This window comes from Anopheles marshallii, chromosome 2 (genome assembly GCF_943734725.1).
Source record: "Anopheles marshallii chromosome 2, idAnoMarsDA_429_01, whole genome shotgun sequence".
Classification (NCBI taxonomy): domain Eukaryota; kingdom Metazoa; phylum Arthropoda; class Insecta; order Diptera; family Culicidae; genus Anopheles; species Anopheles marshallii.
Genome location: NC_071326.1, coordinates 57,974,037 through 57,987,561, shown reverse-complemented (window position 1 = coordinate 57,987,561; position 13,525 = coordinate 57,974,037). Strand labels below are relative to the sequence as shown.

Here is a 13,525-nt window from a genome sequence, read left to right as displayed (position 1 = left end):
TTGTGTTCCGGCAAGACATCGAAATCTGCTTTTCAAGACTCCAATCGTTCTTTCTATTATAATACGCCCTGCAGTATGCTGTGTGTTGAACTGTGCGTCTGAAGACCCTGGATTAGCATCTCTGACTGGTGTAAGTAACCAGTCTTTCCTGGGATATGCTGAATCGCATATAAAACAACAGAACAAATTAACAAATTTCCTTAACATTACAGTAACGTTTAAAAATGTATTACATAGCAACTTGAACGGAGTGTTCCCATTGCGATGCTTGGTTGCAAAAAAAAAACTACGAACAGAACTCCGATTCCATACATGCGCATCGTGCTTGGCTCCACCTAATTTTGCATTTACAAATCTTAGTTTTTGCTTATGAACACTTACCCAAAAGATGGGACATAATGGAAGTCGGTAATAAAAATCCAAAATGTATTATACAAAAAAACACGGGAAGGAAAACAAACCCGGGATTCATGAACAATGTAATCGATTATTCAGGTGCCATTTGAAACAGTTTCGGATTATCCGTGCAGAAATCCAGAAATAATGACTATGACGGCAAAAACTTCAAGGTCGAAAAGTGATTTAATACACTCTATTGCAAACGAATATTACAATTATCTTTATTTTATTGTTATTCGATGTTTAACGAGCATCTAAGTTCATTGCTTTTAAAACCTCAAACGACACAACTAAAACAATACAGATAAACCGACATCAGGTTGCATCAGGATTACGTCAGGTTGCACAGCACCCGGATAATCGGCGACCATGTATTCCGTTTTCGTCATCCATTTTCAAACTGTCAAACCATTCAAATTATTCTACCCCTGTGCTCGCCTTATGCTGATTGTTCATTTTAACCTGGCTTAGTTACAAAAGTGTGTCTTTGTTTTCTGCAACGTGATGTGATTGTGATTTCATTGCAATATGATTTCATTGATTTTAATTGCTGAAGAGCAAAATCAAAGCGAAGAGAAGGTGAATCAACAACGTTATTGTAGGAGTCTTCGGCTTAACAGGAGCGTTCGTGAACTCCCTCACAACATGTACATAACATAATAGAACATAATAGAACATAACGTCCCAAATTGGTTTTCTAAGGCGACAAATATAATATTTTATGTATTCTAATAATTTATTTCAGTTTCCTACATAATTTTAGAGTCACGCATGATATTTTCATTGAAGTTCTTCGTGAAATTGAGGATGACCTTGCTCCTATGACATCGTATGGTGTAACAGCTGAACAAAAATTAGCAGCAGCTCTATGGTTTTTCGCAACCGGTCTCTTTCAACAAGGTATAGGAAAAGATTTCGACTTACCTCTGGCATAGTCGACGTTTTCCACTATGTTAACCAAGGTTTTGGATAGCATGGAACGGAAGCTACGCCCAAAATACATCACGATGAACATGTCCGAAGCAGACACCGAAGCAGCAAACGATTATTTTCACGCGAAATCCGGAATCAGTGGTGTTGTTATGTGTGTAGATAAAACACACATCATAATAAAACGGCCGAAGCCAAATGAATATTTCTATTACAATCGTAAAGGATTTGTGGTGACACGAAGTGTAAACGCGACCGCAGTATTAAAGTGCGTGAAGCGTAAGTATCTCAGTACTCAGAACTCAGAACTCACCCATTAGGATAGGAATAAAATTAGTGTTATCTTGACCAGCTAACCGTACGCTTCGTTATTTCCATCCGTGTGATATCACATCTCAATCCTAATGGCGACGACCCCATAACCCCGACTACAAGTGAACTAAAAACGCAAGAAACATTTTAAATAAATCGTGGACAACCGATTTTATAGTTCCTAATAAAAAATTGCTCCCGACCGCGTGTGTCGAAACAAAATGACGAACGCAGACAAAAACGACGCCATCATTGTAAAAAATGAAACAGGTGACGCTACAGCCATCGCCAAAATTAACGTTCCCACTTTTGATCCGGATGATATCGAAACATGGTTTATGTGTTTAGAACGTCTTTTCATGTAAACGGGATGAAATTGGACAAAGTGAAATTTATTGCGGTGATAGTTTCGTTGGGATCAAGAGCGAAATTTGTGCATTCAGTTATTACACAGTGCCAGGCTAACAGCCAGAACGATAAGTACGATGCTTTAAAGGCCGCCGTAATCACGCACTTCCAACCATTGGAAGCCCAACGGTTGTCTAGTTTGCTCTCTGGAATGTCTTTGGGAGACCAGAAACCCAGTGTTTTACTATCGGAAATGCGCCGTTTAGGTGGAACAGGTTGTTCCAACGTCTTGGCAAACCTGTGGTTGCGAGCCCTACCGACCACAACGCGTGCAATCATCGCTGCCATTCCAACATCTACGCTGGACGAACAGGCGATAAAATCCTCGAGTCCCCTCAAGAGCAAATCGCCACAATTCAGCATCGCCACCAAACAGGAACCATTCAATCGCTAGAACAACGTATCGATGCACTAGCGATACGCATGGATGAAGCATTTACAGGTAACACTCGCACGAGAAGACATTTTACTAATACTCGTTCCAGTTCTTCTAGCTGACTGGACACTACGCCGGCTAGAAACAAACGTGGTTGGATCTGCTGGTTTCATTACCGACACGGTGCTCAGGCTCGTGCTCAATCCAAATGTACCGTGCATTTTTTTCGACGGGAAGATCGAGGCTTGCACTCGCCCACGGCACATGTAAGCCCACCAACCACTAGCCCCGCAAACCGCTCGCCAGCATCCGACAACAGTATCAAACGACGTTTACAACGCATACACATTCACGACCCGAAAACATCAAATCGTTTCCTGATTGACACTGGAGCCGACGTTTCGGTCATACCACCATCTATAAAAGCGAAATTCACCCATACAAGCACAGCAACTGTTCGCCGCTAACGGTACCCCAATACGAACGCATGGTACCAAGCGCATCAACGTTGATCTCGGCCTACGAAGATCCTTTGTATGGATTTTTGTTATGGCAGATGTAAACTCACCTATTATAGGCGCCGATTTTTTGAAGCATTATGACCTCCTCGTCGACCTTCGAAGATGTAAACTGATAGATAACACCACACGTCTAAAAATCAAATATCAAATCAAAATCAAAATATCAACGCTTCAACGGAACTTTCCATTACAACATTCGATGTAAGTTCACCGTTTACTGAAATCCTTAGTGAATACAAGGACATAACGGTAATGAATATGAAGCACAAACCTATACGGACGAACACCGTCCATCAGATCACAACCAACGGACCACCCGTATTTTGTCGACAGCGCTGATTACCCATCGATAAACTAAAAGAAGCCAAAGCTGAATTCCAATTTTCAATGGAACAGGGAATATGCCAACCATCCAAAAGTAACTGGGCAAGCCCGTTACACCTAGTAAGGAAATCTAACGGCATTTGGAAACCTTGTGGCGATTATCGGAATCTGAATGCCATCACTACTCCAGACCGATATCCAGTCCCGCACATCCAAGATTTCACGAGCATCCTACACGGTAAGACAATATGTTCATGCATTGACTTACAGAGAGCATATCATCAAATCCCTGTGGCCCCAGAAGATGTCCCTAAGACGGCCTTAACAACTCCTTTTGGACTTTTCGAATTTAAATATATGACATTTGGACTAAGGAACGCAGCACAAACCTTGCAAAGGCACGCCATCCTCGGAGACCTCGAATATGTCTTTTCCTACATAGACGACTTATGTATAGCTTCCAACAGCATTGAGCTACACAAGCAACACCTATGAGAAGTCTTCGAGCGTCTGAAACAGAATGGCTTAATCATCAATGCCGCTAAATGTCAAATTGGTTAACAATCCGTTGATTTTCTGGGACATCACGTCACACCCGAGGGAATTCACCCAAAAACAAGTACAGTAAAAGCTGTTCTCGACATTCCGAGACCAACAAACGCGAAACAACTAAAAAGATTCCTGGGTACTATAATTTTTTATCGCCGTTTTATTCCGAGAGCAGCCGAAAATCAATGAATTCTTCAATCGATGTTTTCCGGTAACACGAGAAATGACACAACACCTCTACTATGGAATGAAACTACAAATGAAGCATTTGAAAGCTGTAAGCAGGACTTAGCCAACGCAACGCTGCTTGCACATCCTTCACCTGAAGGCAAACTATCTCTAGAGGTGGACGCTTCAAATTCATGCATTGGTACAGTTCTTCATCAAATTACTGAAAAAGGACCTTAACCATTGGCATTCTTTTCACGTAAGCTAAACGATACCCAACAAAAAGCAAGCACATATGATCGGGAACTTATCGCGATGTATGAAGCCGTAAAGGATTTTAGAGACACCCTCACGAGAGTTCTGTATTTATACAGACCACAAACCGCTCACCACCGCCTTTCACCAGCGATCAGAAAAAGCTACACCAACCCAACAACGTCGACTTAGCTACATCAGTGAATATATCACCGACATAAGGTATGTTGCAGGCGAAGCAAACAAAGTGGCCGATATGCTGAGTCGTATTAATACTATTACCACAACTGAAGCAATCGACTACAAGCGTATGGCTGAGGTGCAAAAAACCGATCCTTAACACTTTAACAGTTTCTAGAGAATCCCCCAGTAAATACCACTGTACAAATGAAACGTTTAAAATCAACTCTAGCCCCTACACCGATATACTGTGACATCTCTACAGAATCAATTCGTCCTTTCGTGCCCACCGATTTCCGAAAGCAGATAATCATTAAAATGCATAGTGCATCACACCCCAGGATTCGTGCAACCACACGATTAGTATCCGAGCGTTTCATTTGGCCCTTTCTCCGGAGAGATTGTAAGAATTTCGTCGTCAGTTGTATGCCATGTCAAAAGTCTAAGGTTCAACGACACAACAAATCGCCAATTGAACGGATAAATACTACAGATTCTCGATTCGCACTTCTGCACCTTATAGGACCACTCCCGCCTTCAGAAGGTAATTTATATTGCCTCACTATAGATAAATTCACCAGATGGCCGGAAGTTTACCTAATACCTAACATGACGGCGCACACTGTAGCACGTACATTCGTCAACGGTTGGATAGCCCGATTCGGCGTACCAACAAACATAACAATTGATTGCGGACGCCAATTTGAATCAGAACTATTCCGCACCCTTACTAACATGCTCGGTGTTACTCACTTGCGCACGACTCCATACCATCCGCAAGCCAACGGACAAATCGAGCGCACACACCGTTAGCTTAAGGCAGCAATTATGTGCCACGAAAACTTCAACTGGACAGAAGTGCTACCTATTGTCCTTTTAGGCATGCGTTCGGTTATAAAAGAGGACTTACAGGCAACATGCGCTAAACTGGTTTATGGCTTCTTCTTTGGCCCGCTCTTATTGTTGAGCACGTCGTGCTGACATGGCCTGGTCACCAATACGTTTCCAGGAAACTCGATCCAGGGCTGCCGCTCTCCATCCTCTGCTGCACCCGATCTCCGATAGGTTCTGCTCCACCTGATCCAGCCAACGGGCTCGCTGCGCTCCTCTGCGTCTCGTGCCGAACGGGTCGCCGACGAGGACCTTTTTGGTGGGGCACGAGTCTGGCATCCTCATGACGTGCCCCAACCAGCGTATCCTTCCGGCCTTCGCCACCGTGAGGATGTCAGGTCCCCCAAACAGCTCAGCAAGCTCGTGGTTCATTCTATATTCGGTATATTGTGCATTTCGTGCGCAGGAGAAGGTTTCTGGATCGTAGGAGTTTGTGGAGCCCGTAGTAGGCACGATTCCCCTGAACAATGCGCCTTCGGATTTCGCTGCTTACGTTGTTGTCCGAAGTTATGATCGTACCGAGGTAGCAGAACTCCTCTACTACTTCGAGATCATCGCCGTCGACCGATACGCTGCTTCCCAGCATGGCCCTATTACGGTCAGAGCCTCCGGCAAGCAGGTACTTTGTCTTCGTCGCATTGATCAGCAATCCAATCCTTGAGGCTTCGCGCTTCAGTCTGGTGTACGCCTCGCACACCGCCGCAGATGTCCTTCCGATGATGTCGATGTCATCCGCGAAGCCAAGGAATTGGATGGAACGGGTGAAAATCGTGCCCCGCATATCGAAGCCCGCGCTTCTCATGACACCTTCCAGAGCGATGTTGAACAGCAGACAGGAGAGTCCGTCACCTTGCCTCAATCCCCGGTGAGACTCGAACGCATCCGACAGCATGCTCGATACTCTCACCTTGCACTGCACCCTGTCCATGGTGGCCCTCAACAGCCGCACCAGCTTTCCCGGAAAGCCGTACCGCTGCATGGTGTTCCATAGCTGCATCCGATCTATGGTGTCGTAGGCCGCCTTAAAGTCGATGAACAGGTGGTGCGTGGGGATTTGGTGCTCTCGGCATTTTTGGAGGATCTCCCTGAGAGTAAAGATTTGGTCGGTCGTCGATTTTCCTCCAACAAAACCGGCTTGATAGCTCCCGACGAAATCTGAGGCAAGTGGGGCAAGTCTGCAGAAGAGAATTCGGGACAGGATCTTGTAGGCAGCGTTCAGGACTGTAATGGCACGGTAGTTCCCACAGTCCAGCCTGTCCCCCTTTTTGTAGACTGGGTGGATGATGCCCAGCTTCCATTCCTCCGGTAGTTCTTCCTGTTCCCAAACTTTCACGATCAGCTGGTGCATACTGACGGCAAGCCTCTCCGGCCCCATCTTGAAGAGCTCGGCAGCTAGGCCATCGCTGCCTGCTGATTTGTTGCTCTTCAGCTGCTTGATGGCACTAATTACCTCTTCCAAAGATGGCGTGGGCACCTCGTCTCCTGCCACCAGACTGATGTGCTGCTCGATTCTGCATTCTGCCCCCAAATCGGGGTCTACTGCCTGTGCTCCGTTAAGGTGTCCGTCGAAGTGGCACTTCCACCTGTCGATCACCTCTCGTTCGTCCGCCAGAATACTCCCCTCTGCATCGCGGCACATTGTGGTGTTGCGGACATCACCACTCCGCGCCGTGTTCAGCATCCTGTAGAACTTACGAGTTTCCCCCGACTGAGTAAGCCGCTCCATCTGCTGCTCTTCCGACTCCCCCAGAAGACGCTTCTTCTCCTGAAACAGTCGGGTCTGCTGCCTCCTCAGCCGTCTGTAGTTCTCCACGTTCTGACGAGTTTCCCGTTGCAGCATTCGGGCGTGTGCTGCATTCTTCTCGGATAGTGCTCGCCTGCACTCATCATCGAACCACTCCTTCCTCTGGCTGCGTGTCACGTAGCCGACATGTCGTTCCGCTGCTTTGCTGATGGCACGCTCCACTATACGCCAGTGGGCTGTGGGGGACATCGTGGTGACTGCGTCGTCGTCCGGCAGAGCCTCCCCGAGGGCTGCCGCGTAGTCCCCTGTAACATCAGCTAGTTTCAGCCGGTCCGTGTTTAGCCGCGGGGTAGGCTGTGACCGTGACTTGTTAGCCACGGACAGTTTTTGGCGAAGCTTAACCATGAGTAGGAAGTGGTCCGAGTCGACGTTTGCACCCCTGAGAGTTTTGACGTCGATGATGTCCGAGAAGTGTCGTCCGTCGATCAAAACGTGGTCAATCTGGGAATAAGTGTTCTGCGGTGATCTCCATGTGTAGCTGAAGCGAGGTTTGTGCTGGAAGTAGGTGCTGCGGATAATCATGCACTTGGAGGAGGCGAAATTGGCAAGGCGCTGGCCGTTGTCGTTTGACAGCTGGTGGACGCTGAAGTTGCCTATCGCTGGTTTATACACCTCCTGACCTGAGCATTAAAGTCCCCGATGACGATCTTTACATCGTGTTTGGGGCAGCGATCATACTCCCTCTCCAGCTGCCCGTAGAAATCGTCCTTATCGTCATCAGTGCTCCCAAGGTGCGGACTGTGCACGTTGATGATGCTAATGTTGAAGAAACGGCCACGTATCCTCAACCTGCACATTCTGTTGGTGATCGGCCACCACCCGATCACCCTCTTGCGCATCTCACCTAAGACGAGGAACGCCGTACCGAGCTCGTGCTTATCTCCACCACTCTGGTAGATCATACAATCGCTGCGATACGGACGCTCCATCACTCCCTTCCAGCGCACCTCTTGAAGTGCCACTATTTCGAAGCCACGGGTCCTCACCTCGTCCGCGAGTATTCGGGTACTCCCAGCGGACGTGAGGGATCGGCAGTTCCATGTCCCGAGTTTCCAATCGTTAGTCCGTTTTCGTAGCGTAGGTCGGTCATCGTTTGGTCCAATCGGTATTTTATATTGATGGCTGTTCGTTGCGGTAATACAGGGGGTGGCTTGCAAGGCCTCTCCCCCCGCCACCTGTCTCGTCGGTGGGCCGACGCACCCTAGCTGTTTAACGTCCTGTAGGATGCCAGGACAAGGGGGATGCCTATTTCACCAGGCTACCCCCTCCCCTTCTCAAATTTAGCCAGCTCCTCCCACCTCCCAAGGGGTTGGGTTTCTCCGTATACCCAAGCTGGGCTATAGGATAGAGACTGTTACCGTTCTGTACGACGGGGACGTATTTGAGTAAGAGTAGGGGCAGGAGAGCCTATGTGACCTTCGGGAGGTGTCGGATCCTGTCCCGTACCGGAGGTGTATTCCTACACAACCGTCAACAGAACCTGGTGCACGGCATTCCACTCCGATTACCTGGCGAATTTTTTGTGTCAAACGAAGAACGAAAAGCGACACCGGAATTTGTTAAACAATTAAAATAGGTTATGTCTCAAATCTCACCTAAGCCAACCAGTAACCATAATTCGCGAGAAGCTTCCTTCGTTCTAAAAGAACTTTCTACATGCACCCATGTTTTCAACCGAGTAGGAGCCATCAAACCACCTCTTACACAACCGTATGACGGACCATACCGTGTGGTTCGTCGAAAGAAAATGGTATTCGTCGTAGAGGTCAACAAAAAGAACATCACAGTTTCATTTGATCGTTTAAAGGCAGCATTTACCCAGAGCGAAGAAAGCGATACAAAGGATGTCCAACATACTAAGCTAATCACCAACGAGCCTTCCTATCGGACGCGATCAGGACGCACGGTAAAAATCCCTCAACGATACCAAAAAGCTAAGGGGGAAGTAGTGTGGTGACACGAAGTGTAAACGCGACCGCAGTATTAAAGTGCGTGAAGCGTAAGTATCTCAGAACTCAGAACTCAGAACTCACCCATTAGGATAGGAATAAAATGAGTGTCACCTTCACCAGCTAATCGTACGCTTTGTTATTTCGTTATATTATTTTTTGTGATATCACATCTCAATTCTATGGGCGACGACTCCATAACAATTCTATGGACGACGACCCCATAGATTCTTCATCATAAATGCTTTAATGGTGAGTGTATTGAACTTGTAGCAGCAAGTAAAAAACGTTTCGTCATCTGCGCGATATTATGCGACCTGTTGGCATCTGTCACAGGGTTATCCTGACAGCTCTGAAAAAACGATCGAAAGGCTTTACTGTTCGAATCGACCGGCAAGCAACAGCACGTGTTTCCTTGTGAATTTAAAGAAAGTGTAACGGAGTTTTGGATAAATAAATGAAAAATAGTACTGTTGACACGACATAACAAACAAACGATCAAGGATAGAATGACAGTTGCACCAAATCGATCAAGAGTGATCGATTTCCGCTTGATCGAGTATCGATACCGCACCGAAAAACACCGCGCGTCGATGACAGGGTTCGGCACAGGTAAAGGGTCAACGGTCAGCGTTCGGCGGCCAAGGATTCGGGCGAATCAGAACGCGCGCAGCCAAAATACCCATATAAGGAGCGAATAGAAGACACGAATTTAGGGATAACACGCGGATGATTAGAACACGAGGATTAGTAGCGATCAAGATCCCGAAGCGAGAGTGCGAAAATTTGTAAAAAGTGGTCCAAGGTCTAGGACTAAATAAACTGACCTAGCTTGACAAATCGTATGTGCCTCATTTAAAGATCGCTGCAACAAGTACATCACACTACAAAGCCTTTAGGTGTATGGTGACATACCATGTTCGTTTTCTTTCCTTTCGTGAAATCATAACAGGAGGTGATTGTGGGTGAGGGGAATAGACATGAGCATGTTGGTGGACCTTTCATTGGCACAGAAGGATTTAGTAGTTTTAAACATGTTTTTATATTTTGCATAGATAGCTTGATGGATCTGTTCTGAATATATTCTGTCTGACAAAAAATTGACTGATTTAAAAACCAAGCTTAACGTACTGCTGGAAAGCGTAATGTTTACTAAAACCTGTAGCTTTTCATGTAGCGCTACAAGTCTATGAACCAATTCACTCCGTCTTGCTAGCAAGACAAAGTCCGATTAAAAAGTCAGTGTCAGTCTATGGATAGTTTTTTGCCTTGGCGATTAACTGTCTCTACGTGTTGGATAGATCATCCGTCTGAGGTTAGGGAGTAAAAAGTTATGTTCATCGCTTTTGAGCGCTGTTTGGAGGAATCTTTTTTCTCTGTAAAATGTTATCCTTTATCAGACCCAAACCTTCAGTCACTGCTTGAGAGAGCTACATATTTGCGCACATCCGATTAGTCTGAGCAGAACCTGATGCATAATAAAGTTTACAAACAAAATGAGTCCTTCAACCTCCAGAAAGAACGGAGGGATCACTTTGATTTCGATTGTCATCTTTAACTGTTGCTAACAGTTCTAACATAACTTCGATAGCATTTGCCTAACAAATTAGCTGATAACGTGAACAAAATCTGAATCTAAACACAATCTTAATCTGAGCTACAACAGAAGAAACAAGACTGGAATCAAACACATGTGGCAAGGAACTCGTGCGTTGCCCATCCTGTTGTTCGATCCTGTTGTAGCATTGACTGTTATGGATGACTGTTACTGCACGGATGACATATTTACAATCATCATGACAAACAAAACTAGTTCGTCACAACATATGACCAGACAAACAACAAACAAAACACAAAACATCACAAATGAATCTACAATAGATTTCGGTAACTATAATTGTACAAGTGGAATGACCGGTAAAGTACCAAACATCCTCTGGAATAGTGTTATGGATATTGAAACGTGTAAAGAATCTCACTATGAGCGAAATACATGCGTGCATTGAGCGAACAAAACAGATCTGCAATGTTTAAAATGAGTTTTTTTGCTAACAATCTCTACGCGCAAAGTGAATTCACGTTCAAAAAGTGAGGTTAAAAACGAAGCATTTTTGCAACAGTGGACTGTGTGTGTACGTTTGTTGACGTTTGTGTATGCCTGCAACGGACACGACCGAGAAGGAACGATTTCGAAGAAGCGAACAGCACGAGAAATTTCGCTCCGATTGAGAGAGCTTTCGAGGGGGGGTTCGATTCGACGAGAGTGCAAGCAGGAGCGAAATAGCTGTTAGAGCGAGCACTTTCTGATTTTGTATGGAAAAGGTCCAATTGCTCCCCTTGGGCAGGCTGGAACTTCAAGCAGCAATAATTGGAGCTCGCCTAGCGAATGCGATTCAGCAGGACCATAGACTGAAAATCCGACGAGTGACCTACTGGACAGACTCGAGGAATGTATTGAGCTGGCTCCATTCCGACCACCGACGTTACAACCAGTTCGTGGCGTTCAGAATAGAAGAACTTCTGGAGAGCACCAACCCGGAACAGTGGCGCTAGGTGCCAACCAAACTAAACGTGGCCGACGATGGCACAAAATGGACGAGTGCGCCGGACCTCTCAGCACAGGGGCGATGGTTTCATGCTCCACCTTTCCTTTGGGAAAATTCCTGGCCCACCAAAGACGCCGTAATTAGAGACACGCCGGAGGAGCTTAGGACGAAGTTACAACACCATCGAGTGATAGCCCCCCGGGGCCACGAGCGATGAGGATTCCCTCAAAACTCTAAACATTGAGTGACTTGAGTTTTGAGGGAAACCTGGCTCATCTACAAAAGTCTCAAAAATTTTTAAGACTTTTTTGACAGATTCGGCCAGTCAGCAGCTCAAAATGTATACAAAACCTGTTGTATCTGCCGATGGTATGGCGAAAGAATAATGGTTTATTATTTTATACAAGTACACTTTTTGCGTACTATTATGAATGTATCTACATTCTGAAAGTGTTTTATGCGTAATTATGATTGTACAAGCACAATGTTTTGGCGTACGGTATGATGTTTTTATGTCTCCGCAACGTACTTTTTGGAACAATGTGTGACAAAAGTTGTCAACATGTTTTGTAATTGAATTTATACTTTTCAACTGCAATATGATTGATGGATTAAGCTCCTGTAATTAAGAAAATGATGATTTAGTTTTTAATTTACAAACCACAATTTTTTTGATCATATTTTCCATAAAATTGAAACAAAAATACAGTAGAAACAAAAAAATAAAAATACATGAAAAACATTTTACTCGTCACATACTGTGTGTTGTCAACGTCAAATCCAGTAGGGTCGTCACTGAACTGAAATTGAGGAAACCTCAAGAGGCAACGGAGACTTTGGTTTTGAGTGACTTTTTGAGGTAAATGAGTGACTGAGGAGGTTTGAGACGCAGTCTCAACGCTCGTGGCCCCGCAGCTATAGAACCGCTCATTCGGCTCGAGCGGTTTTCTAAGTGGAAACGAGCGCTACGGACCGTGGCATTTGTGATCCGGTTTATTGAAGGTCGAAGTTCGACCAAAGAGGTCGAAAGCGCGTCCTTCGGCCCTATTTATGCCTTTTTTCCTGCTTCGTCGCCATCGCAATCGTGGTTATAATGATGGTGGACACTGTCCCACCATCCTCCTAATCTTAGAACCCTACAACAGCGCAACTGTTGTAGGGTAACACTGCTAACTCAATACGTAAACAACGCGTTGTGCTCGCATTCACAACATTCTCCCCACCAGTGTAACGCTCCCGTGCGTTACACTATCCTAACGTTTGTTTACTTTCGAATCGTACAATCTGTTAAACCCACGCGGCCTACTATTCGCTTATCCTGCTGTTCCCACGTCCAAAACCGCAATTTTTGTCGCTGGTCTTTCCAAAATACCATTGGCCGTTTGTACTCTCGCCCGCCTAACCTGATCATCCTTGGCGCGGGTCACCTCGAGTACGCGTCCCATAGGCCAGGTATTCCGAGGTAAGTTCCCATCCACAATCAACACTACGTCTCCCACCTTGATCGGTGGCACCGGGTGGAACCATTTTGTCCTGCGTGTGAGTGTTGGCAAATATTCCGCTATCCACCGCTTCCAAAAGATATCCGCGTTCACTTGTACAGCACCCCAAGACGTCCGTATGGCTGTCGGCGAATCGTCGAAGCAGACGGCCGGCTTACTCCCGTCGGAGCTTCCCAGTAGTAGGTGGTTTGGCGTTATTGGGCAGTCGGATTCCTCGTCGAGTGGTACGTATGTCAGCGGTCTAGAGTTAATCATCATCTCCACTTCAGCCAATGTTGATATCAAGATTTCATCCGTAGGGAGACGTGGTAGATCAAAACCGCTCAAGATTTTCTTCACTGACTGCACGAGACGTTCCCAGCTTCCGCCGAAATGGGGTGCCGCCGGCGGGTTGAACTTCCACTTCAGCTC

At 45.9% G+C, this 13,525-nt stretch overlaps 1 pseudogene; it reads left to right on the top strand.

Moving 5' to 3' along the window:
• Positions 1–927: 927 nt before the first annotated feature.
• On the top strand, positions 928–2,443 carry LOC128718235 (uncharacterized; annotated as a pseudogene).
• The last annotated feature ends 11,082 nt before the right edge of the window (positions 2,444–13,525 follow it).